Raw genomic sequence first — 27,479 nt, forward strand, 5'->3', positions numbered from 1 at the left:
AGCTAATTGTAGAGATTTTTTTTCTATTGATAATGTAAAATTAACAGCCATACAGAAAGACTCATGTGAAGGTGAAATTACAGAGGAGGAACTTCTGGATGCAATTAAAGACTTTAAGTCCGGGAAAACTCCAGGGTTGGATGGCATACCAGTCGAGGTATACCAAACCTTTTTTGATATACTCAGAGGACCATTACTAGCATGTTTTAACCACTCCTATATAAATGGTAGATTATCACACACTCAAGAAGGTCTAATTTCATTATTACTGAAACAGGATACAAGTGGAAAATATAAAGATCCAGTCCATTAAAAAAAATTGGAGGCCCCTTACACTTTAGTGTTGTGATGTAAAATTCTAGCAAAATGTATAGCGCATAGAATTAAAAAGGTATTGTCGGACATTTTTTATTCTAATCAGACAGGTTTTTTACATGGACGATACATTGGAGATAATATAAGGCAAGTACTGGAAACAATAGAACACTATGAAAAATCTGGGAAACCAGGCATGCTATTCATAGCAGACTTTGAAAAGGCATTTGATAAAGTACGATTGAGGTTTATATATAAATGCCTGGAGCATTTCAATTTTGTAGAATCTCTTTATAAAATGGGTTAAAATCATGTATAGTAACCCTAGGTGTAAAATAGTATATAATGGCTATTTCTCAGAAAGTTTTTAACTGTCAAGAGGAGTGAAACAAGGTTGTCCACTATCGGCATATCTATTTATTATGGCCATCGAAATGCTAGCTATTAAAATCAGATCCAACAATAATAATATCAAGGGATTAGAATTCCAGGGCTTAAAAATATTATTATATTATATTATATTATATTATTAAAAACAAAGGTGTCATTCATTTTCTAACCTCTCTGGATTACAACCAAATTATGATAAATGTACTATATTACATATTGGATCACTAAAAAATAAAATTTTTACATTACCAAGTAGTTCACCAATAAAATGGTCTGATGGTGATGTTGATATACTCGGAATACATATCCCAAATGAAATAAACGATCTCACTCCAATACATTTTAATGGAAAGTCAGCAAAAATAGATAACATCTTGCTACCATGCACCTAGGGCGGCAGGTAGCTTAGTGGGTAAGAGCGTTGTGCCAGTAACCGAAAGGTCGCTGGTTCTAATCCCCGAGCCGACTAGGTGAAAAGTCTGTCGATGTGCCCTTAAGCAAGGCACTTAACCCTAAATGCTCCTGTAAGTCGCTCTGGATAAGAGCATCTGCTAAATGACTAAAATGTAAATGTAAATACCTGTCAATTTGTGGAAAAATCACCCTGATTAACTCTTTAGTATTATCCCAGTTTACCTATTTGCTTATGGTCTTGCCTATGCCTAGCGAACAGTTTTTTAAAGTAAATGAGAAAAAAATATTCCATTTTATTTGGAACGGCAAGCCAGACAAAATTAAACGGGCCTATTTACAGTGGGGGAAAAAAGTATTTAGTCAGCCACCAATTGTGCAAGTTCTCCCACTTAAAAAGATGAGAGAGGCCTGTAATTTTCATCATAGGTACACGTCAACTATGACAGACAAATTGAGGAAGGAAAAATCCAGAAAATCACATTGTAGGATTTTTAATGAATTTATTTGCAAATTATGGTGGAAAATAAGTATTTGGTCACCAACAAACAAGCAAGATTTCTGGCTCTCACAGACCTGTAACTTATTCTTTAAGAGGCTCCTCTGTCCTCCACTCGTTACCTGTATTAATGGTACCTGTTTGAACTTGTTATCAGTATAAAAGACACCTGTCCACAACCTCAAACAGTCACACTCCAAACTCCACTATGGCCAAGACCAAAGAGCTGTCAAAGGACACCAGAAACAAAATTGTAGACCTGCATCAGGCTGGGAAGACTGAATCTGCAATAGGTAAGCAGCTTGGTTTGAAGAAATCAACTGTGGGAGCAATTATTAGGAAATGGAAGACATACAAGACCACTGATAATCTCCCTCGATCTGGGGCTCCACGCAAGATCTCACCCGTGGGGTCAAAATGATCACAAGAACGGTGAGCAAAAATCCCAGAATCACAAGGGGGGACCTAGTGAATGACCTGCAGAGAGCTGGGACCAAAGTAACAAAGCCTACCATCAGTAACACACTACGCCGCAAGGGACTCAAATCCTGCAGTGCCAGACGTGTCCCCCTGCTTAAGCCAGTATATGTCCAGGCCCGTCTGAAGTTTGCTAGAGTGCATTTGGATGATCCAGAAGAGGATTGGGAGAATGTCAGATGAAACCAAAATAGAACTTTTTGGTAAAAACTCAACTCGTCGTGTTTGGAGGACAAAGAATGCTGAGTTGCATCCAAAGAACACCATACCTACTGTGAAGCATGGGGGTGGAAACATCATGCTTTGGGGCTGTTTTTCTGCAAAGGGACCAGGACGACTGATCCGTGTAAAGGAAAGAATGAATGGGGCCATGTATCGTGAGATTTTGAGTGAAAACCTCCTTCCATCAGCAAGGGCATTGAAGATGAAACGTGGCTGGGTCTTTCAGCATGACAATGATCCCAAACACACCGCCCGGGCAACGAAGGAGTGGCTTCGTAAGAAGCATTTCAAGGTCCTGGAGTGGCCTAGAAAGTCTGTGTTGCCCAGCGACAGCCCCAAAACATCACTGCTCTAGAGGAGATCTGCATGGAGGAATGGGCCAAAATACCAGCAACAGTGTGTGAAAACCTTGTGAAGACTTACAGAAAACTTTGACCTGTGTCATTGCCAACAAAGGGTATATAACAAAGTATTGAGAAACTTTTGTTATTGACCAAATACTTATTTTCCACCATAATTTGCAAATAAATTCATTAAAAATCCTACAATGTGATTTTCTGGATTTTATTTCCTCAATTTGTCTGTCATAGTTGACGTGTACCTATGATGAAAATTACAGGCTTCTCTCATCTTTTTAAGAAGGAGAACTTGCACAATTGGTGGCTGACTAAATACTTTTTTTCCCCACTGTATATAATGAATATTAATTAGGAGGACAGAAATTATTAAATATTAAAGCATTACACCTATTACTAAAAGCTTCAGTCATACAAAAATTATACTTAAATCCGAACTGGTTCTCTAGCAAATTAGTAAGATTGTCTCAACCAATGTTCAAGAATAGCCTTTTCCCCTTTATTCAGATTACAACCTCTCACTTTCAGTTATTTGAAAAAGAAATAATCTCCCAAATATCACTATTTCTAAAACAAGCCATACAAAGTTGGTTGCAATTTCAATTTAATCTTCCGGAAACGACAGAACAAATATTGCATCAAATATTGTGGTTAAATTCAATTATACTAATTGATAAAAAAAACATTATTAAAAAAATAAAAAATTATGTAAAGGTATAATCTTCGTAAACGATATCGTCGGTAGGACTGGTGCAGCTAACAAAAACATATGGAAATGTCTGCTCTACCCAAAATTACAACCAAATAATTGCAGCATTACCGCAAAAATGGACGAGGAAATTGGAAGGGGGGAAAAGTAAGGAACTTCAAAACTTACAGTTTTTCAATTTAAATTATTATACAAAATTCTTGCTACCAATATAATGTTATTTATATTTGGGATACAATCTTCCCAGCTCTGCAGATTTTGCTGCGAAGAGACAGAATCATTAAATCATTTGTTTTGGTACTGTCCATTTGTAGCTATATTTGCGAGGGGAAAAAAACATATGGGGGATTGGAAGTGATGCAGACAATTACATTGATGGAAGTTACAATCTCTCTGCAATATTAAAGCTGATCTACCCCCTAAAATATATATATATATATATATTTAAAAATAAATATATAAACTATTTGCACATTGTTACAACACTGTATATATACATAATATGACATTTGAAATGTCTTTATTCTTTTGGAACTTCTGAGTGTAATGTTTACTGTTAATTTGTATTGTTTATTTCACTTTTGTGTACTATCTACTTCACTTGCTTTGGCAATGTTAACATATGTTTGCCATGCCAATAAAGCCCTTAAATTGAAATTGAATTGAGAGAGAAGGAGAACGAGAAAGAGGGAGAGAGGGCGGGAGCGAAGAGAGAGAGAGGGAGGGAAAGAAAGAGAGAGGGAGGGAGAGTGGGGGGGAGCGAAGAGAGAGGGAGGGAAAGAAAGAGAGAGGGAGGGAGAGTGGGGGGGCGCACTGCAGGGCTACCCATTAGAAGCCCTGTGTTTCATTAATTCCTCCCGCCTAGTCTTACAGTAAGTAGGTTACAGCTATAGGCCGGTTCTCTCATTTATAGGAAAGAAAATGTGTATTACTTGTACAATAGCATGCTTTCCAGTGACAGAAAGTGTAATTATTATCAAGGAAGAGATGGAATGTAATCCATTGTATTCATTTCAGAACTCATGTATAAATGAAACCCATACCTTGCTTTATTACTTGTCAGCTCAGTCCTAGAACAGTGTGTAAGGTGCAGAGCCATTTTGTCCTGAATTGTTCGGAATCGTGTCCCAGTAGAGATCAAAGTCTATTTAATTTGTGTCTACAATAGCATGTTATCTAGCTCAATAATATCTAGCTCAATAAAAACAGGAAGAAGCGCTGACTGCAGCCAATCAAGGGCCATATTCAGTGCCTAGCGTAAGACAACATTCCCCAGGTATAATAAAATCCACTCATGCATTGCACAGTACTTAATTTGATCACTCTTTTGTTGCTGATCATTTTCCTGCACAGCAGGAAATGTAAACTTGTAGTGTATTTGAGTTTTGAAAAGGCTTCTAAAGTTTGTACTTTCCAATTTGACATTTTAGACTTGATTTGCCCTAACGAAAAATGTATCAACCCCTACAAAAATGTCCATTAATTATAATCCACATAAAAATTCACATTTCCTGTTGCTGCAGGATTATTTCCCTTCTGTAGCAAACTGGCTCAAATTAAGATCCTACCTCTGTAGCTGATGAGGGTTTGAAAGTTAGAAATTAATTATGTCAATGGATGTGAGTTAAATTCTCTTTACTGTTCAGGGCAGCCCAATAGAAAGCATTATCAACTTGAGGTGTATGGTGAAAAGAGTAAGATACTGGCTTTGTGTGCTTTATAGCTGTTGGGCTGTTAGCACAGGTCTTATCAGCTGTAGGTTTGGGTGTGGGTGTGCATTGTTGGGAAGGGCCCGTAAGTAAGCATTTCACAGTTAGTTTCACCTGTTGTTTGCGAAGCATGTGACAAATAAAATGTGATTTGATTGAATATAATATACCCACTCTGACTCCATCTGTCTGCTACACGTGAAGCTGTCCACCTGGGGCACTGATATCTGACCCAGACCAGATGCAGGCTAGCGGGCTACAGGCAGTGGCGTACCACATTGTCCAAAACATGGTTGACCAACTCCCTGACCAAAATGGCTGACCTTTATCCCATCATAAGAAGGTTCATGTACATTCTAGTATTCTAATGTGGCTACAGGGTCAGATGATTAGGTTACATATAGTACTAATCATTTGACAGGCTGTTTATCACTGGCACACTTTCAGTACACACACATCTATGGACACACACTCCTACACATCTACACACTGGCTGTGACATGGTAAAAGGTTTATCCAAGGCAGATGGAGCAGGTAGGCTTTCAGTCAACTCAGCACGTGTCAGGCCCCGTTTAATTGACTGGCAATGTCACACTGATCCAAAGGTGTGAAACAGATACCGCCAAGGTTATTAGGGTGGCAGGTAGCCTAGCGGTTAGAGCGTTGGGCCAGTAACCAAAAAGGCACCGGTTGGTATAACCGAGCCGACAAGGTGAAAAATCTGTTGATGTGTCCTTGAGCAAGGCACTAACCCTAATTTGCTCCAGGAGCGCCGTACTAGTATGGCTGACCCTATAGAACAACACATTTTGCTGCACCTATCCATTGAACGTGGCAATAAAACATATTATTTTTCATCAAGCATGCAGTATTGTATACAACTTGACATTGGTTTACTCAGGCAGTTCAGGTTAATTAGCTACCCTGCTCCAGAGCACAACAGTGTTCTGTCATGTTATCACTACCATTACCTGTTGTATCACTACCATAGTTCAGTGACTCTACACCAAAGTGGTTCATGATACTGAAGCACTTCTCACTCATTCATTTATTGACATCGCTCCTATGCCTGTTGCTCCAGTGTCAGCTGTTTGTGTCACGCCCTGGCTCTGGGGACACTTGTATGTTGAGCCAGGGTGTGCATTTCATTTGTTTATCTAGTATGTGTATTTCTATGTTGGCCTGAGTGGCTCCCAATCAGAGGCAACGAGTGTCAGCTGTCGTTGGTTGTCTCTGATTGGGAGCCATATTTAAACAGTCTGTTTCCCATTTGTGTTTGTGGGATCTTGTTTCAAGTCTGTTTATGTTAGACCGTGAACTGTCACGTATCGTTTGTTGTTTTGATCGTGTCTCTAATTAAAGAGTATGTTTGCCTGCAACGCTGCGCCTTGGTCCTCTGTTCCCGACGATCGTGACAGAAGATCCCACCAAGACTGGACCAAGCAGCAAGTCCAGGAGCCAGCGCCTGAGAGATCTCTAGCGGATCTCCTTCGCCTCCTCGACTGGGTCAAGCCATGTGAGGAAGAGAGGGGCTTGACGTGGAGGCAGAAGGGCGAAAGGCTGGCGAGGAGCATGGAGACCTGGTCCATGGGTAGGAGTGAAGCCCATACATTTTTTAGGGGGGGGCTAACGCCGTGGACGACGGGGCAGCAGGAGGCCGCCAGGTTACGGGAGTCACTGGTCACCAGGGGGAAGGAGGATGTAGAGGCACGGCGAGAGGTACTGGCGTGTGTTGCCAGTCCGGTCCGGCCTGTTCCTGATCCCCACGTAGGGCCAGTGGTGTGTGTTCCCAGTACGGTCCGGCCTGTTCCTGCCACTCGCACCAAGTCAGTGGTGCGCTTCGTCAGCCCGGCACGGCCCGTTCCTGCTCCCCGCACCAAGTCAGTGGTGCGCTTCGTCAGCCCGGTCCGGCCCGCTCCTGCTCCCCGCACCAAGTCAGTGGTGCGTTTCGTCAGCCCGGCGCGGCCCGTTCCTGCTCCCCGCACCAAGTCAGTGGTGCGCGTCGTCAGCCCGGTCCGGCCCATTCCTGCTCCCCGCACCAAGTCAGTGGTGCGTTTCGTCAGCCCAGCTCGGCCCGTTCCTGCTCCCCGCACCAAGTCAGTGGTGCGCTTCGTCAGCCCGGCACGGCCCGTTCCTGCTCCCCGCACCAAGTCAGTGGTGCGCTTCGTCAGCCCGGTCCGGCCCGCTCCTGCTCCCCGCACCAAGTCAGTGGTGCGTTTCGTCAGCCCGGCGCGGCCCGCTCCTGCTCCCCACACCAAGCCAGTGGTGTGCGTCGTCAGTCCGGCACGGCCCGTGCCTGTTCCACCGGTGGCTGGTCCGGCACCGGTCAGATGCTTCACGCCGGAGCTAGAGCAATCCGCTCCACCAGTGTGCAGTCCAGCTCCGGCCAGCGGGGCCAGACCGGACCAGGGGTACTTTGGGGGGTTGGAGAGGGAGCGGGGATCAGGCCCGGAGCCGGATCCGCCGCCTAAGCGGAGTGCCCACCCGGTCCCTCCCCTGTGGTGTTTGGTGGGCGCGGTCGGAGTCCGCGCCTTTAGGGGGGGGTACTGTCACGCCCTGGCTCTGGGGACACTTGTATGTTGAGCCAGGGTGTGCATTTCATTTGTTTATCTAGTATGTGTATTTCTATGTTGGCCTGAGTGGCTCCCAATCAGAGGCAACGAGTGTCAGCTGTCGTTGGTTGTCTCTGATTGGGAGCCATATTTAAACTGTCTGTTTCCCATTTGTGTTTGTGGGATCTTGTTTCAAGTCTGTTTATGTTAGACCGTGAACTGTCACGTATCGTTTGTTGTTTTGATCGTGTCTCTAATTAAAGAGTATGTTTGCCTGCAACGCTGCGCCTTGGTCCTCTGTTCCCGACGATCGTGACAGTTTGAATGTGTTTGACCTATTTCCAGAGAGACTCGGCAGGCATCCCTTGATGTCGTTATACAGAAAGGTCACGACAGCTCTGACTCAGCTCTCCTGACCCTTTAATAACCTGAGAGACATGCTCAAGGTGAGGGAAAGGAGCTGAAATACGGAAACAACACGTGGGAGGAAGATAGAAATCTAAATAGAGTTCCTTTTTGCACTGAATTTTTAGAGCAGAGTGAAATGCTTACTCAGAATACAGTAGAATACGAACATGAAATTAAAGAGTTGAGCTGATTTGAAGGAAATCTCAAAAGAAGTCAGAGTGATATGTCATTGTAAGTACCTTATCTGTGAACATTGCCTCACATTGTCTATCCCCTAACCATTTTATTGAGTATAATTTCCTCTCATATATTAAGTACAAGTAGTCTTGGCTTTTTGTGTACTTTACTAAGGGTTACAGAGGGAGGGTATATTACTGGAAACGTTTAAAGTGTACCAGTAAACTACGATCATTTTGGTATCTTTCAATGATTTTATGTAATCTATCACAAGACATCTAGTGGCCCTTTTGAGTACTCCAGATTATCACAGGTGTCTAATCATCTCTGGCCTTCTGTGTGGCCTTATCACAGGTAGAAAATATGAAATAATGAAATAAGATGATTTTAAAATAAAACATAGAATGACAAAGCTGTAAGACATTATCCTAAATATAACCCATCAATTTAGTGAATACCATTGGTGTTTAATATGAGGGTTTCAGCATAAATTATCCTCTCTTTTTTTTTACACACTTTAATTTATTTTACTATGTATGTATTTATTTGTTGTCAATGTTTTGGTGTCAAACTGATGGCAGTTGTGAACACCGTCAATAGTTGGAATAGTTGCAGAGTTAATTGAAAATGATGCCATTGTTGATTAGATGCTTTTTTCATTAATTAGGCTATTTTCTCTTGAACCATATGGTCAATCTACTAGAAACTCATGGACACAGATATAATAAATTAATCCTGTATATCCCTCAAACACAACTCTGGACCTCGAAGCCAGCGCCACTGCATTATTTCATTGTTGCCCTCTAATCAGGGACTGATTCAGACCTGGGACAACAGGTGGGTGCAATTCATTATCAGGTAGAACAGAGAACCAGCAGGCTCTGGACCTCGTAGGGTAAGAGTTGAATATCCCTGCATATGAATACATTTTTTAAAAAAGTTATTAAAGTATAAATTAGCAAAATTACGATAGATTGCCATATTTTCTGTTATCAAAATTACTGATGATTCTGGTAACTTTGGTAAATTACCGGTAGTTTTTTAACCCTAACTTTACTTAATCCAGTCCATCGCTCTTCTTTCTGACCTCCACCTTGTAAAGAGATTTAAGGACACATCCAGGATCCTTATCCATAATTCATCAAAGAGCATTTCTGTTACTGCCTGATCTGACACTGTCTCCCTTTGGAATGCTATATTTTAATGTTGGTTTCATAACCGTGCCTTGACATACCATTGCAGATGGGGCGCAGTCTTCCATGATACAAACCCTTTTCCATGCATTCTGCAGCACAATTATTTTCTCTTAAGAATCCAGTTTGTGGTATTGAATAAAATCATTGCATGCAGATACACACACACACACACACACACACACACACACACACACACTGTTGTATACATACACCATATATCACAGGAGGTTGGTGGCACCTTAATTGGGGAGGACAGGCTCGTGGTATTGACTGGAGCGGAATCAGTGGAATGGTATCAAATACATCAAACGCATGATTTCCAGGTGTTTGATGCCATTCCATTTGCTCCGTTCCGGCCATTATTATGAGCTGTTCTCCCCTCAGCAACCTCCTGTGATATACAGTGCATTCGGAAAGTATTCAGACCCCTTGACTTTTTCCACATTTTGTTACGTTACAGCCTTATTCCAAAATGGATTAAATTGTTTTTTTTCCTCGTCAATCTACACACAATACCCCATAATGACAAAGCAAAAACAGTTTTTTTTTTTTTTATGTTGCAAATCTATTAAAAATAAAAAACTGAAGTGTCACATTTACATAAGTATTCAGACCCTTTACTCAGTACTTTGTTGAAGCAACTTTAGCAGCGATTACAGACTCGAGTCTTCATAGGTATGACGCTACAAGCTTGGCACACCTGTATTTGGGGAGTTTCTCCCATTCTTCTCAGCAGATCCTCTCAAGCTCTGTCAGGTTGGATGGGGAACGTCGCTGCACAGCTATTTTCAGGTCTCTCCAGAGATGTTCGATTGGGTTCAAGTCCGGGCTCTGGCTGGGCCACTCAAGGACATTCAGAGAGTTTTCCCGAAGCCACTCCTGCGTTGTCTTGGCTGTGTGCTTATGGTCGTTGTCCTGTTGGAAGGTGAATCTTTGCCCCAGTCTGAGGTCCTGAGCACTCTGTAGCAAGTTTTCGTCAAGGATCACTCTGTACTTTGCTCCGTTCATCTTTCCCTCGATCCTAACTAGTCTCCCAGTCCCTGCCGCTGAAAAACATCCCCACAGCATGATGCTGCCACCACCATGCTTCACTGTAGGGATGGTGCCAGGTTTCCTCCAGACGTGTCGCTTGGCATTCAGGCCAGAGTTCAATCTTAGTTTCATCAGACCATAGAATCTTGTTTCTCATGGTCTGAGAGTCCTTTAGGTGCCTTTTGGCAAACTCCAAGCAGGCTGTCATGTGCCTTTTACTGAGGATGGGCTTCCGTCTGGCCACTCTACCATTAAGGCCTGATTGGTGGAGTGCTGCAGAGATGGTTGTCCTTCAGGAAGGTTCTCCCATCTCCATAGAGGAACTCTGGAGCTCTGTCAGAGTGACCATCGGGTTCTTGGTCACCTCCCTGACCGAGGCCCTTCTCCCCCTATTGCTCAGTTTGCCTGGGCGACCAGCTCTAGGAAGAGTCTTAGTGGTTCCAAACTTTTTCCATTTAAGAATGATGGAGGCCACTGTGTTCTTGGGGACCTTCAATGCTGCAGAAAGGTTTTGGTGCCCTTCCCCAGATCTGTGCCTCGACACAATCCTGTCTCTGAGCTCTACGGACAATTCCTTTGACCTCATGGCTTGGTTTTTGCTCTGACATGCACTGTCAACTGTGGGACCTTATATAGACAGGTGTGTACCTTTTTTTAGAAATCATGTCCAATCAATTGAATTTACCACAGGCGGACTCCAATCAAGTTGTAGAAACTTCTCAAGGATGATCAATGGAAACAGGGTTCACCTGTGCACAATTTTGAGTCTCATAGCAAAGGGTCTGAATACTTATGTAAATAAGTTATTTCAGTTTTTTATTTATAATACATTTGCAAAAATGTCTAAAAACCTGCTTTCACTTTGTCATTATGGGGTATTGTGTGTAGATTGATGAGGAACATGTTTTATTTAATCAATTTTAGAATAAGGCTGTAGCGTAACAAAATGGGGGGAAGGGGTCTGAATACTTTCCGAATGCACTGCAGCTTTCGTTGGAAACATGACAATTAATGAACATTATCTATCCTGTTGCCTAGTCACTTTACCCCTACCTAGCTATATGTACATAATGTAGCTACCTCAATTACCTTGTACCCCTGCACATCGACTTGTTACTGGTGCTCCCTGTATTTAACCATGTTATTTTTACTCATTATTGTTATTCGTTTTTCACTGTGTATATATTCCTTGTGTTTCTGCGTTGTTGGAAAAGCACCCGTAAGTAAGCATTTCACTGTTAGTCTACACCTGTTGTTTACGAAGCGTGTGACAAATACATTTGATTAGATTTTTTATTTGATTTGGCATTAATTTTAGGAACAGAATTGTGTTTTTTCAGAGAGTACTGTACATGTACACACCCAAATATATTTCTCAACTAATGTAGCTGCAAATGCTGAGTGAGAAACTTAAGAAGTGTTAATGATTTAACTTTATTAGATAAAAATTCCCCATTGTGAACTTAGTACAAATACAGTAGGTGCTATGAGGCAGGAGATAGAGAGGGAAACAGAGAGCGTTGTCTTGGTCTCTCACGTTGTTGTGTTGCTGTGTGTGTCACTGCACTGAGCTGCCACTTCAGCCTGTGTTAGGGGAACCCCTGTGGCCAGCTGGTGTCAGGAGGGACCATGAGGAGTGGCTGATTGGTGGATCAGAAGAGGGAAGGAGGTGTTAGCTGGCACTGTTATGGTCTGCTCCTCCCCTCTCCTCTCTCCTCCTCTCCTCCACTCAGTCTTCATCTCTCCTTCCCTTCCCCCTCTCCTCTCTCCTCCTCTCCTCCACTCAGTCTTCCTCTCTCCTCCCCTCCCTCCGTCCTCTCCACCCCTCCCTCCTCTCCTCTCCTCTCCACTCCTCTACTTCCCTTCTTTCCCCTCCCCTCTCCTCTCCCACAGTGCCCTTCTATGGGCTAATTAAAGCACCCTGGTATTCACCTCTGGAGAAGCCTGGAGGGGTCCCATAGAGCTGGACCAGGAGGGGTTGGTGGGAGAAGAAGGCTCCTTCAGAGGCTGTTAGATGAGGCTTACTTAGTAGTGGGTGGGTAGGTTTAGGGGTGAAAGCCAGTGTGTGTGTGCTTATGCGTGCCCACATCGGAATGGTAGCTTAGCTCGAATCAAACTTGTTGTTGGATGTTAGCTTCCCAGGCCCTGTGGCAAAGTATGAATCATAGCATGCACATCCATTTGTGCAGCAGGCCCAGCAGCAGTACTAAAATGTTGTACAATATTTTTACTCTGAAAAGCTTCTCTGTGGTGTCCCCTTTTAAAACCACCCAGGCCAATGAATCTGTGCCCTATATCGCCAGTGCCCCCCGGGCTAGCCAATGGACATGACCCAGACTGAAAGAAATAACAAAATACAGCACAATGAGAGAATTCCACTCCTGGTTTGGTGTTGAAAGAATAGAATAGTTAGCAGAACCCCCTGGTTCTCACAACGCTCAGCCAACCCAGACCATCCATCATGTATAATACAGATGCCCAGAAGCAAAACAGCCTGGATCGATATCGTGAATAAACAAATCAAGACCAAAGCGTTGATGAAGCAGACATTAATCCAGCCGGATCCCCTGGGCCTCTTAGATCACATCCAATGTTTCTCAAGTGCCTTTATTTCATTCAGCTGAAATGAGTCAAGTGTGTCTTTGCGTGCTCAGCTGAAGTGTAGCGAACTGGAGAACATTTACATTTGTATTACCTAGCTTGGCCCTCTTCCCAGTTCCTGAGAGACTCACATATTGCATATTATTTATGCCCGAGCACCTTTTCGAGCGTATTGCTGAAGTGTCCTACTACTGTGTAGTAAATGACTATGGCTAAGCATGCATTTTTGTAAGTCCACATCCCTCATTGCAACTCCTTACATTTATCATAATGAGACTGGGTCATCCCACCATTTAGAGTAGATTTTGATATTTAAGTGCACGAAAAACGGGTCAGTAGAAATCAGTGTATATCCACTGAAACACTAAAACAATTTAGTCCAATGAACGTAAGCTAAATATGGTGACTCACCCTACTTGTAGTGAAACGCCAATGCCATCCTCCTCTTTTTTATGTTGCCGAAACGGTCTATGACTCTGTCATACAGTACACGCTAGCTTTTGTTGTCCTAGGCTACCTGGATAAAATGCTTGCTCGCTAGCCTAACTTCCTTTCATGGACAACAATGAGCCAACTAGTTAACATTAGCCTACTACATCAAGCTACATATTGAACTTCCATCCTCTTAGGCACAATGTATGAATTTATGGTTGGATCAGAATCGCCGTTATAATCATTGGCCAGTACGGAGAATTAAGTAAAACCACAAGTCCAAATCCCTATCTCCACCCATGGCTAATTTAGGAAAGGGCCAATTTTAGCTAGCTAGCCACCGGAGGACAACAACACAACGAGATGCAACAATTAAAACATTTTCTGTAAATGACGTTTGGCTTTTAGTGTGATGTGATTGGTGTGAAGCCAAATCCCAACTGGCTGCCCTTGACAAAAACATTTTGGTGTGACAACCATTAACAGTTGAGCTCACTCAGTTTAGCTCAACACTGATTGGCTATTATTATTTCCATTTTTTATCAAGGGAGGCCAAATGCTCACTGGCTTCCCTTGTATTCAATGCTACGGGCGGCAACAATATCATAATATTTTTGACCAGAGCAATCAGATAGATGGGCTACACATACAGATACAGAGGGGCGCTGTTTCGCTCGCTCGGATGCTTTCTCCGGTGAGATACTGTACATTCAGCCTCTTTCGAATTGAAAGAAAATTATGAAGCACAGAGAGACTAAATATATATATATTATATTTTTTGTCAATTTTTAGGGGAAGCCTGGCTTCCCTTGGCATCCATGAATGCACGCCACTCTAACTAACCTGATTCAGCTGATCAACCAGCTAATTATTAGAATCAGGTGTGCTAGATTAGGGTTGGAGCGAAAACTTACAGGACAGTAGCTCTCCAGGAACAGGGTTGGACAGCCCTGCTCTATGTATTACTGAATCGTGAGGTTAAATGAAGGGGAATGTGTATTCTATGTGGGTGGACAGATTACAAGATTCTTCCGCCACTTTTATCACTCACCACCCACCCCCAGACGCTTTATGTGTTATGTGAAAAGTGTCTTGAAAAAGTTATTTTGTGGGGACAGAAATGTTCATCCCCCACTTTCCCATTTCTAGATAGATTGCGTACCTTGAGAGACTTAAGTCGTGCCAGAGTTTTCCTGAGGAGACTGAGGGGAAAGAATAGGGACGGATGAAGGAGGCCAATGCTGATGACCACTTACCTTCTGTCCACCAGGAGAGAGGCTAGACTGAGCATAGCCATTAGCCTCAATGGGTCTACAATTACCCTGACGGACAGTAGTAGAGTGGTAGAGATTAAAGGAGAGGAAGAGAAGGGGTGAAGGGAAATAAATCAATCAATGGGTCTGCTAAGGACTTAACTAGACTTGCCTAGAATTACTAGATTTAACCTTAAAGGGAAAAAAAACAATGTTTCTTAATCTCCAGCACCACCCCAACAGCAACATACTGTATGTGAAAATGGAATGTTTCTATGTTTTGTAGAAAAAAAGATAGAGGAAGATAAGTGTTTCATCTGTGTGCATCATGTGATTTTAACCAATGATGAGTAGGCATTGCCTACTAATTGGTTGATGATGTCATTGGAAACAGTTATCTTCCTCTATCTTTTTGACTACAAAACATAGCAACGTTCCATTTTCACATACAGTATGTTGCTGTTGGGGTGGTGCTGGAGATTATGAAGTTGAACAATTTTGAAATGTCCCTTTAATAGAGTTTAAAATAAACATTTACACAAATTACACATGTTAACCAACATCCTGAATACAAATTCACATTAATGCTGATGTGCGCTGATATAGGGAATAGGGGATGCCGTATATTCTTAATCCTCTGTGAGGTTGCATGAACAGAGCTCCTCTGGCTGAGACGTGAGTTGACACATGAGTTTATCTGTGCTGTCGTGACTGTAGAGACAGAGGCTGTCTCGCCCTGTAAATCTCTGAATTTGTGGCAGGTCTTGAAATGGATGTTACCATAACATAGCCTGTATGATCTCAACCAGTGGAGGCTGCTGAGGGGAGAACGGCTCAGAATAATGGCTGGAATGGTATCAAAAACATGGTTTTCATATGTTTGATACCATTCCATTCCCTCCATTCTACTCCATTCCAGACATTATTATGAGCCGTCCTCTCCTCAGCAGCCTCCACTGCTATCAAATCAAATCAAATCAAATTTGCCATATGTGCCGAATACAACAGGTGTATTACAGTGAAATGCTTACTTACAAGCCCTTAACCAACAATGCAGTTTTAAGGAAAATAAGTGTTAAGTAAAAAAATAGCTCAGTTGGTAGAGCATGGCGCTTGCAACGCCAGGGTTGTGGGTTCGTTTCCCACGGGGGGCCAGTATGAAAAATGTATGCACTCACTAACTGTAAGTCGCTCTGGATAAGAGCGTCTGCTAAATGACTAAAATGTAAAAAATAAAATAATTAAAGAGCAGCAGTAAAACAAAATAACAGTAGGGAGGCTATGTACAGGGGGTACCGGTACAGAGTCAATGTGCGGAGGCACCGGTTAGTCGAGGTAATTGAGGTAATATGTACATGTGGGTAGAGTAGAGCTATCAACCCAGAACTGTTTTAAACTGACACTAAATCATAGGTGCTGGCCTCGCCCTATTTCACTTAATGGATTGTTTGTTGAGAGCTTTAGAAGCTGAAATCTTTAGTTGTGTCTTTAGTTCTGACCTGCAGTACCATCTCAGTTTTACACTCCAGTGTTTGATTTTGAGGATGTCTTACCACATACTTTACAGCCCATTCCTCAATAGATAACAGAGAACGAGGGTCCATAGTCAACCATATTAAACAACCTTTTACTGCAGTGGGCTAAATCAGGGTGTTTCTTGGTAGTCTTAAACAAATCTACTTTGAAACAAAAGAATACGCCTCACACTTGTACCATGTCAGATATATAGTTAAAATGTATTCAATTTTGAGTTTGCATTTTCATTGTAAAAAAAAAAAGTTATGTTTATTACATTTACATTTACATTTTAGTCATTTAGCAGACGCTCTTATCCAGAGCGACTTACAGGAGCAATTAGGGTTAAGTGCCTTGCTCAAGGGCACATTAACGTCATTTAGCAGACGCTCTCAGCCAGAGCGACTCACAAATTGGTGCGTTCACCCTATAGCCAGTGGGATAACCACTTTACAATTTGGGGGGGGGGGGGGTTAGAAGGAATACTTTATCCTATCCCAGGTATTCCTTAAAGAGGTGGGGTTTCAAATGTCTCCAGAAGGTGGTGAGTGACTCCGCTGTCCTGGCGTCGTGAGGGAGCTTGTTCCACCATTGAAAAATTGCAGCGCATTTTTATACTTTACCATTTTTTATTTTATTTTTTTTTATATATTTTTTTTTAATCATCTCGCGGGCCGGATTAAACCCGTTTGACATTATGAAAAATATGTATAACATTCCACCCATGAGACCACTAGAGGGCACGTTGGTCATTCGACTGCAGGAAAGGGCTACAAAGCAGACTATTTCCCATAGGAAACGCTGGCTATGAAAATCAATCAGCCTGAGCAGCTAACCCTACATTAAACCAGCCATTAGCTTTACACGGGGGAGTCCATTCTCATTTGGTTCCTGTGCTGCTGTATCAATTCCCTCCTGATGGAGTCGATAGATGGATATCCCTCTTGTTTGCTGTTAAATGAGACCTAATACAGGAGAAGCTCAGTGTTCTTGAGATGCATCTTGATTATTATGCAGACAGAATCTGGCTGCCTTAGAAGGTCTTTGCTTTGTTTGTGTTGTAGAAACTGCCAGTTCTTTGTTTTGTTTGTGTTGTAGAAACTGCCGGTCCAAGTAGAATGATACTGCTGGCTACAAGCAAAGCGGACACATTAAATTAGAACAAGGCAGAATACTTTTTGTTGTTTCTGTTATTTTATTTTTTGATGGTAACGGGCAGTGGCAGACGCTGTGGTGTGAGAAAGGTTGGTTGTGCCCGTGAGTCTGAACCAACCAGACCCGTAGGCCTGTGGGTGGCATTCTGCCCAACTTTCTGGGAGGCAGTGGATTTGGACGGCGGCCCGAGACAGTTTCTGCTGCTCAGCCTCATTAAAACAACATTACAGAGAATATCCCCCTACGCCACCCACATGCCCCGTCTCGGTCTAACTGGAACAGCCTCCTTCCTTATTTTTCTTTCTTTATCTCTCTCCCGCTTTCGCCCTCTCACTCTCTCGCTTTTTCTCTTCTCTGTACTCTCTCTTTCTCTCACTTGCTATACCCCTTCTCTCTCTACTCCCCTCTCTCTCTCCCTCTCTCTCTCTCCGCCCACACAGTGAGGTGAGAAAGCAGCCTGCTCCAGCAGGAACTGGGAAATACTCACATCCTCTGAGCCCTCTAGCTGCCAAAAGACAGAGCAACACAAAACAAAAGTTGATGCATGGCTCTGTTGACTCAGGAGGTGTAGCCTACATCTTGCAGATCTTGCACAAAACAAAAGCCCCAGAGCCACTCTGCTGAGGAGAGCTAAGGAGAGACACATGGCGCTCCATGGCGTTTAGACGGGAGAGTGAATGAGAGACATGCCAATGAGGTGTATTACAATATAGAGGAGTGGCGGAGTACACCTTATATTTCTATGGGGAAATCAGCTTGCCATTCTAATCCTTAGGGGTTATTAGAGATAAAGGGTAGCAAGATAAAAACAGACCGTACGACATGCAGAGCAAAATAACAAGAGAGCAGTACAGGCTGAATGCAGAGGAAGGGAGAGTGGGATGGATGGTGAGCGAGGGAAGGCGGGGAATCGAGAGTAGGAAGTAGAGAGAAGGAGTTGATTTATAGTCCACTCGATGAATCAATAAACTCACAAATCTGAGATCCAGTTAGCTGCTGCTGCAGGTTTTTCCCTGGCTGCTCCGGAGCAGAGAGGCCGACAGATGTGAGGACCAGAGAAAGCCCATTTATTCTATGAGAGGAGAGGGGATTCAAACCCCCAGGCAAACAGGACTGTGATTAAGAGGAGAGGGAGGGAGCTCTGGCCAATGTGTGTGTAGTCTAGTACATCCTCCCAGCAGTGCTGTATAAACTGTATATGTAAATCTCTCCATGCCCACTTTGTCATTATCTATTGTTTTACAGACTTCCTCCTACTGTAATGTCCAGCTGGAGGCTAGAGGAGGGAGCTCAACCTACGCCACAAAACCATAACATATACTTCCATGACATATCTAGCTAGAGTCCTGAACTCCAGTGTCACCTCCGCACGGCACAGCTGCCTCAGAGCTTTCAAACTAATATTTAATCAGACTGTGGCAGGGAGCAGGTTTTTGTTTTGAGCCTCTATTCTGCTTAGTCTCAGAGCCAGTGAGGTGTGTGATGATACACACTGACAGTGTCAGAGGTCCAGTAGCACCACTCTTCTGTTTGAACTCTCTATACACTTGTTTTATGTTTTATTTCACTAGTCCAGTCATCTGAAGATTGATATGATCATTAAATGCCATATCCTTTATTTGCCATTACCACAGATTCCATCCTCTTTTAAAAGAGATGGATCTTGTACGCTGAGATAGGGTTAAGTAAAACACATTGACGGGAGTGCCAGTTAGATGCCTTTTTTTTCACCTTTATTTAACCAAGTAAGCCAGTTGAGAACAAGTTCTCATTTACAACTGCGACCTGGCCAAGATAAAGCAAAGCAGTGCGATTTAAAAACAACAACAACACAGACTTACATATGGAATAAACAAAAATGTACAGTCAATAACACAATAGAAAATAGAAAATCTATATACAGTGTGTGCAAATGTAGTAAGTTATGGAGGAAGTCAATAAATAGGCCATAGTGCAAAATAATTACAATTTAGTATTAACACTGGAGTGATAGATGTGCAGAAGATGATGTGCAAATAGAGATACTGGGGTGCAAATGAGCAAAATGAATAACAATGTGAATAACAATATGGGGATGAGGTAGTTGGGTGGGCTAATTACAGATGGGCTGAGTACAGGTAAAGTGATCGGTAAGCTGCTCTGACAACTGATGCTTAAAGTTAATGAGGGAGATAAGTGTCTCCAGCTTCAGAGATTTATGTAGTTTGTTCCAGTCATTTGCAGCAGAGAACTGGAAGGAATGGCGGCCAAAGGAGGTGTTGGCTTTGGGGATGACCAGTGAGATATACCTGCTGGAGCGCATACTACGGGTGGGTGTTGCTATGGTGACCAATGAGATAAGATAAGGCGGGGATTTGCCAAGAAGTTATTTATAGATGACCTGGAGTCAGTGGGTTTGGCGACGAATATGTAGCCAGCCAACGAGAGCGTACAGGTCACAATGGTGGGTAGTATATGGGGCTTTGGTGACAAAACGGATGGCACTGTGATAGACTACATCCAATTTGCTGAGTTGAGTGTTGGAAGCTATTTTGTAAATGACATCACCGAAGTCAAGGATCGGTAGGATAGTCCGTTTTACGAGGGCATGTTAAACAGCATGAGTGAAGGAGGCTTTGTTGCAACACAGGAAGCCGATTCTAGATCTAACTTTGGATTGGAGATGCTTAATGTGAGTCTGGAAGGAGAGTTTACGGTCTAACCAGACACCTAGGTATTTGTAGTTGTCCACAGATTCTAAGTCAGACCCGCCGAGAGTAGTGATTCTAGTCGGGCGGACGGGTGCAAGCAGCGTTCGATTGAAGAGCATGCATTTAGTTTTACTAGCGTTTAAGAGCAGTTGGAGGCCACGGAAGGAGTGTTGTATGGCATTGAAGCTCATTTGGAGGTTTGTTAACACAATGTCCAATGAAGGGCCAGATGTGTCGTCTGCGTAGAGGTGGATCCTGAGAGTCACCAGCAGCAAGAGCAACATCATTGATATACACAGAGAATAGAGTCGGCCGGAGAATTGAACCCAATGGCACCCCCATAGAGACTGCCAGAGGTCCAGACAACAGGCCCTCCGATTTGACACATTGAACTCTATCTGAAAAGTAGTTGGTGAACCAGGCGAGGCAGTCAGTTGAGAAACCAAGGCTATTTAGTCTGCCAATAAGAATGCAGTGATTGACAGAGTCAAAAGCCTTGGCCAGGTCAATGAAGACGGCTGCACAGTACTGTCTTTTATCAATCGCGGTTATTATATCATTTAGGACCTTGAGCGTGGCTGAGGTGCACCCATGACCAGCTCGGAAACCAGATTGCATAGCGGAGAAGGTACGGTGGGATTCAAAGTGGTCGGTGATCTGTTTGTTAACTTGGCTTTCAAATACTTTCGAAAGGCAGGGCAGGATGGATATAGGTCTGTAACAGTTTGGATCTAGAGTGTCACCCCCTTTGAAGAGGGGGATGACCGCGGCAGCTTTCCAATCGCTGGGGATCTCAGACGATACGAAAGAGAGGTTGAACAGGCTAGTAATAGGGGTTGCGACAATTTCGGCGGCTAATTTTAGAAAGAAAGGGTCCAGATTGTCTAGCCCAGCTGATTTGTAGGGGTCCAGATTTTGCAGCTCTTTCAGGACATCAGCTATCTGAATTTGGGTGAAGGAGAAGCGGGGGGGTGGCATGGGCAAGTTGCAGCGGAGGGTGCAGAGCTGGTGGCCGAGGTAGGGGTAGCCAGGTGGAAAGCATGGCCAGCCGTAGCAAAATGCTACTTAAAATTCTCGATTATTGTAGATTTATCGGTGGTGATAGTGTTTCCTAGCCTCAGTGCAGTGGGTAGCTGGGAGGAGGTGCTTTTATTCTCCATGGACTTTACAGTGTCCCAAACCTTTTTGGAGTTAGTGCTACAGGATGCAAATTTCTGTTTGAAAAACCTAGCCTTTGCTTTCCTAACTGATTGTGTATATTGGTTCCTGACTTCCCAGAAAAGTTGCATATCGCGGGGGCTGTTCGATGCTAATGCAGTACGATATAGGATGTTTTTGTGCTGGTCAAGGGCAGTCAAGTCTGGGGTGAACCAGGGGCTATATCTGTTCTTAGTTCTGCATTTTTTGAATGGGGCATGCTTATTTAAGACGGAGAGGAAAGCACTTTTGAAGAACATCCAGGCATCCTCTACTGACGGAATGAGGTCAATATCCTTCCAGGATACCCGGGCCAGGTCAATTAGAAAGGCCTGCTCGCTGAAGTGTTTTAGGGAGCGTTTGACAGTGATGAGGGGTGGTCGTTTGACCGCAGACCCATTACAGACGCAGGCAATGAGGCAGTGATCGCTGAGATCCTGGTTGAAGACAGCGGAGGTCTATTTAGAGGGTGAGTTAGTCAGGATGATATCTATGAGGGTGCCCATGTTTTACGGATTTAGGGTTGTACCTGGTAGGTTCCTTGATAATTTGTGTGAGATTGAGGGCATCTAGTTTAGATTGTAGGACGGCCGGGGTGTTAAGCATATCCCAGTTTAGGTCACCAAGCAGTATGAACTCTGAGGATAGATGGGGGGCAAGCAATTCACATATGGTGTCCAGGGCACAATTGGGGGCTGAGGGGGGTCTGTAGCAAGCGGCAACAGTGAGAGACTTATTTCTGGAAAGGTGAATTTTTAGTAGAAGTAGAAGCTCAAACTCTTTGGGCACAGACCTGGATAGTATGGTAGAGCTCTGCAGGCTATCTCTACAGTAGATTGCAACTCCGCCCCCTTTGGCAGTTCTATCTAGACGGAAAATGTTGTAGTTCGGGATGGACATTTCTGAATTTTTGGTGGCCTTCCTAAGCCAGGATTCAGACACTGCTAGAACATCAGGGTTGGCGGAGTGTGCTAATGCAGTGAATAACTCAAACTTGGGGAGGAGGCTTCTGATGTTAACATGCAAGAAACCAAGGCTTTTACAGTTACAGAAGTCAACAAATGATAGCGCCTGGGGAGTAGGAGTGATACTGGGGGCTACAGGGCCTGGGTTAACCTCTACATCACCAGAGGAACAGAGGAGGAATAGAATAAGTATACGGCTAAAGGCTTTAAGAACTGGTCTTCTAGTGCGTTGGGTACAGAGAATAAACGGGGCAGATTTCCGGGCGTTGTAGAATAGATTCAGGGCATTATGTACAGACAAGGATATGGAAGGATATGAGTACAGTGGAGGTACACCTAAGCATTGGGTAACGATGAAAGAGATAGCATCACTGGAGGTACCGATTGAGCCGGTCTCCGCGTGTATTGGGGGTGGGACAAAGAAGCTATCTGAGGCAGGTTGAGCGGGACTGGGGGCTTTACAGTGACAACTAACCCAAACAGCAATAGGCTAGGCATATTGACATGGGAGAGAGGCATAACACAATCACAGGTATTATTCGAGAGGGCTAAGACAACAGCTGGTAATGGCAATGAAATTTTGGGCTGAGGCTAAACAGATAAACAGGATGGGGTACCGTGTAAAGGAACAGTCCAGCGGGCATCAGATGTGTAGCTGAGTGATCATAAGGTCCAGTGAACAGCAATAGGTCACTGATAGTCGGAACTAGGAAACTCTGACATTTTCGACTTGCTAACTGGTTGTTATATACGTGAAGCGTTCAACAAGTTAGCAAGTCGGATATTTCAGTTTCCTAGCACGTGAACGCAGCATAACATCTAATTTCATAATGCTTTTAAAACAATTACCTGCACTCCAGATTGCCATATAAGCCAATAGATGGTATGGGCATACATGTCTAGAACATATCCATCTGTCTATAGCTTCATGACAAAGTATATATTTTGTTCAAATTTCCTCAAAGTGCACCATCAGATGAATAACCTTCCATCAACTTCCATAGCGCAAAGCAGTTTTCTGCTCTCGTCTCCCTTCTTGGGGGCTCGCAGGGCTCTTGCACGTTGCCATAGCAACCTGACACACAACTTTGAGCTAGATACGCGAAGTCTACCAGGTTGAACATGGTGAGATTAACAGGAGGTTGGTGGCACCTTAATTGGGAGAACGGGCTCGTTCTAATGACTGGAGCGGAATACGTGGAAAGGTATCAAACACATGGTTTCCAGGTGTTTGATGCCATTCCAGCCAATATTATGAGCCTCCTGTGGTGAGATTGTAACTCCTAAATTGATAGTGCAGTTTTACAACTAGCAAACTACTTCACATGCTGATATTGACTTTGGTATTGTGTGTAGCTACCAGTGGAGGCTGCTGAGGGGAGGACAGCTCATACTAATGGCTGGAACGGCGTAAATGGAATGGCATCAAACACATGGAAACCATTCCACTCATTCCGCTACCACGAGCCCGTCCTCCCCAATTAAGGTGCCACCAACCTCCTGTGGTAGCTACGTTTTCTAGCTAGCTAACTAGCCAGCCAGCCTTTCTAGAGAGAGCTTTGTATTGTGGGTTTTGTAGTCATCTTGAGCTCTGCAGATTTCCACATCAATTTTTACGTTGCTTCCTAATTTATTATAACAACGAAATGCCCCAAAAAATCACAACATATATTGTTCTCACATATTTGCGTTATTTAACAATGTAAATCAAAGGAATTTGTGTTTTTGTGTGGATTATTCCTTTAAGTTAAGATCATTTCTCTTCACACGCTAGCTGCAGGGGTATTCAAGGTCCGGCGCCTGCTGGTTTTCTGTTCTACATAATAATTAATTGCACCCACCTGGTATCCCAGGTCTAAATCAGTCCCTGATTAGAGGGCACTAATCTACACTAAATGGCTATTCTGTGCTCTAGAGTCTAGAGAACCAAAACAAAACTTGCAAAGAAGATTGTCTTTTCAATTCTATTCTCTGTGTAGATTTTAACAGTCTCTGGTCTTTCCTTTCACAGTCTTAAAACCACACTGAAGAAGAAGCTGACCAACGACGTGGTCAGCCTGTCTGGCATCCCTCTGTCTGGCCGAGACGTCCACCGGGTGGCCTACTACCTCCAGAGTAACGGCGACTCCGTGTCGGCCGTGGACCTCAGCTTCACCGAGCTGCAGGACGAGAGCCTCCGTCTACTGCTGCCCTACCTGGGCTCCATGCCCAAACTCACCACCCTGGCCATCAACGGCAACCGTCTGACGGTGGGCGTGCTGAAGGACCTGACGGAGGTGGTGAAGAACCCCCTGCAGTTCGCCAGCCTGGCATGGGTAGACCTGGGCAACAACGTGGACATCTTCACCGTGCCACAGCCCCTCCTAGTGGCCCTGCGCAGACGTTTTGGCCTCCGGAGCAGCCTGCCCACCATCTACGAGTACAGCGAGGTGCAGGTCTATAGTAGTTATACCCTGGAGACCTCTATTGAAGAACCCAGCCGGTATGAGGAGGAGGAGGAGGAGGGAGAGGGGGAGGAGGAGGAGGATAAGCTGGAGCTAGAGGCATGGGGCGTTGGGGAGAAACTTGGGGAGAAGTGTGTATCCACGAATGTGGCTCTGCACTACTGTGAGAGGTGATAAGTCAGAGCCAGCGTTGTGATTTGACAACCCTTTGTACCCTAATGTACCCTCACCTTGGCCTGAGCCTGCCTCCCGTTTCAGCATGCGTCATCATCGCAGGAGAAGCTTGGGGTCACCAAATTCATAAACTACCCACTAAGAGAAAACACTGTTTTGTTTTGTCCCTTTATATGTTCCGATTGCAGAGAGAGCTCAAGCAAGTTTAGACAGAAAACGTACAGTTGAGAAAAAAACAGACTGTTCTTGTGTTGGTAAAGAAATTGATATTCTAGGCACTGCAGTGATATTGTTACTGTGTCCTTCTGCGGATGTCATTCTTTATGAGCAAAGCAATCCTACACAACAGGAACAAGACAGATTAGATTTCACCTGACTGTTTTACCTTTCTAATGTGAAGTGCTTTTTTTCTAATGTAATGAGGTTTCCATGTAGCACATGCAGACTGGATGACACAGTGGGAGGGTTTGTTTCTATAAATATGCTGCTGTGTTTTATTGCACAACACCCAACATTTACTAAACGCTGATTTAAGAACAGATGGTTTTAATTATACATCCACCAGATTCCCATTTATCCAAGAAGAGTTTTTATTTTCCAAGTAGAGCAGCCCCGACTAGGCTGTGAACCTCAGAGTGAGCCTCAGCCGGCGGGTTCTGGGTCAGGCTGCCCTGGGCTGTCTGTCTGGGAGGGAGCTGGGGAGAGGTCTGTCTGTCTGTCTGTCTGTCTGTCTGTCTGGGCTGGGAGCTGGGGTGAGGACACCCAGTCTGTTTGTCTGTCTGGGAGGGAGTGTGTGTGTGGGCAGCTGATGAACTGATTGCTGCCTCTGTCAGGTTGTTGTAAGAGGTGATCAGGCGGACACAGATGGTGGGGAGAGGGGAAAAAAATATCATAGCAAAACAGAATTATCTCTCGACTGCATCTTCCACAATGGGTTATATGAAAGAATATGTTTGTGAATCGAACCATAAAGAAACAAAATGTACCCCGGTCTTTCAAATCAAAGGCAAAAATATTGAGATGATGGATGAGGAATGAAATTTTAAAAAATAATAATCCTCTGTGCTGCTGTTTGCACATAATATGAAACTGAATTGTGAATGAGAGGGTCAAAGGGAGCATGTTACAGGTGTCTTTTTAGATGTTTTGTTCGGTGTTCAACTTGAGCATTATTTTGTATTGTTTTTTAAAGTGAAATGACTGTTTACTGCAGCTCAACAATAGTCTGCAGAGATACCATTTTAAAGGAATTATTTATGATGAAATATGTTTTTGTGTGTGTACTTGTTTGTGCACTCGTGGTTGTGTATGCGTTTATGTGTGCCCAGGTGTGTGGCTGTGTGTGTTTGTAAGTGCTCTGGACATACCTGGTGTCCTCTAGAAACGAATTGTTTACTCATTTGCACTTTAAATGCAAGAACAAGTCAATGCCTGTCTAGGCCGGCTCTATCCAGTCACCAATCTCTCATTGAATATCCACTAGAATGGATAAATCTTCATCCAAACCACCAGTCATTACAATATGACTTCCAGCATACCGTATCTCTATCTGTTTCCCACCTCTGTTTACTCTACAGTAACAACCATGTTTTTCTCTGAAAATTATAGAATACTGTTAATATGACTGTTCTTGCTTACTGTAACAAAATAAATACACGTTACAATTCTGTGGCCATTTTTGTTGTTTGTTTTTTAACAGTATAAACTGATGTCATATCCCCAAGACAAGGCCATAGGAGCTACACACTCATATTCTGTCCATCGAGGATATCTCCTTCTATACTTTTATAGCTTTCCATTACATCAGCTGGATTTTCTGCCAAGGTTTGTGTTGTGGGTGAATGAAATGGCCATGAGGCCCAGCCCTGTATGAACCTGCCAGTGAGAGTAATATCACCCTGGTGCTTGACTGTGACTGCTCTGCTTGGTAGTCACTTTCCCTGTTCATAGGGGTAGTACCGTTATGTAGGCCATCCATCTTATGCTCTTATTAGGCCTGTAGAAGGTCATGTTGGAGCTCAGTGTTAGGTAACATGGGATCCTGGGCCAATATGTAGCTGGCGTTGACACCGGCAGACTAGTGTCAAGTAAACCACACGGTTGGCATTCCATCTAATAGCATCTCCAAGGCAAAGAGCTCATTCCCAGGTTCATGTGATATGTTCTTAGACAAAAGCTCTGCTGCAGGGTATAGTAGCTTACCACTTTCCCATGGCCAACGTGGGTCTGCTGACATAAAACTAAGATGTTTTCATTTTTCACAGAATTCAGCCCAATGTCGGTTTTAAAATGTCATATGCAAGCCTTTATAATGATTCTGAGAGGACACCACTTGCATTGTTTGTGGCCAGTCAAGCTTCCACAGACCAGTTCATTAATTAATCCCCATTCAAATCAAATTGTATTTGTCACATACACGTGTTTAGCAGATGTTATTGCGGGTGTAGCGAAATGCTTGTGCTTCTAGCTCCGACAGTGCAGTAATATCTAACAATTTCACAACATATACCCTACAGTCGTGGTCAAAAGTTGAGAATGAAACGAGTATTGGTCTTCACAAAGTTTGCTGCTTCAGTGTTATGAGATATTTTTGTCAGATG

The 27,479-nt window shown here is 43.5% G+C and overlaps 1 pseudogene across 1 annotated transcript in view; it reads left to right on the forward strand.

Annotated features, from left to right (window-relative positions):
• Nucleotides 1-24,879, forward strand: part of LOC311136237 (leucine-rich repeat-containing protein 75B-like) — a 41,839-nt pseudogene extending 16,960 nt beyond the window's left edge. The window contains exon 4 of the transcript in view: nt 24,273-24,879. The product of the transcript in view is annotated as a leucine-rich repeat-containing protein 75B-like (transcript). The remainder of the gene's footprint in view (nt 1-24,272) is intronic.
• Nucleotides 24,880-27,479: the final 2,600 nt, after the last annotated feature.

The sequence above is a fragment of the Coregonus lavaretus genome, assembly GCF_964263955.1.
Source record: "Coregonus lavaretus genome assembly, chromosome: 10".
NCBI lineage: Eukaryota > Metazoa > Chordata > Actinopteri > Salmoniformes > Salmonidae > Coregonus > Coregonus lavaretus.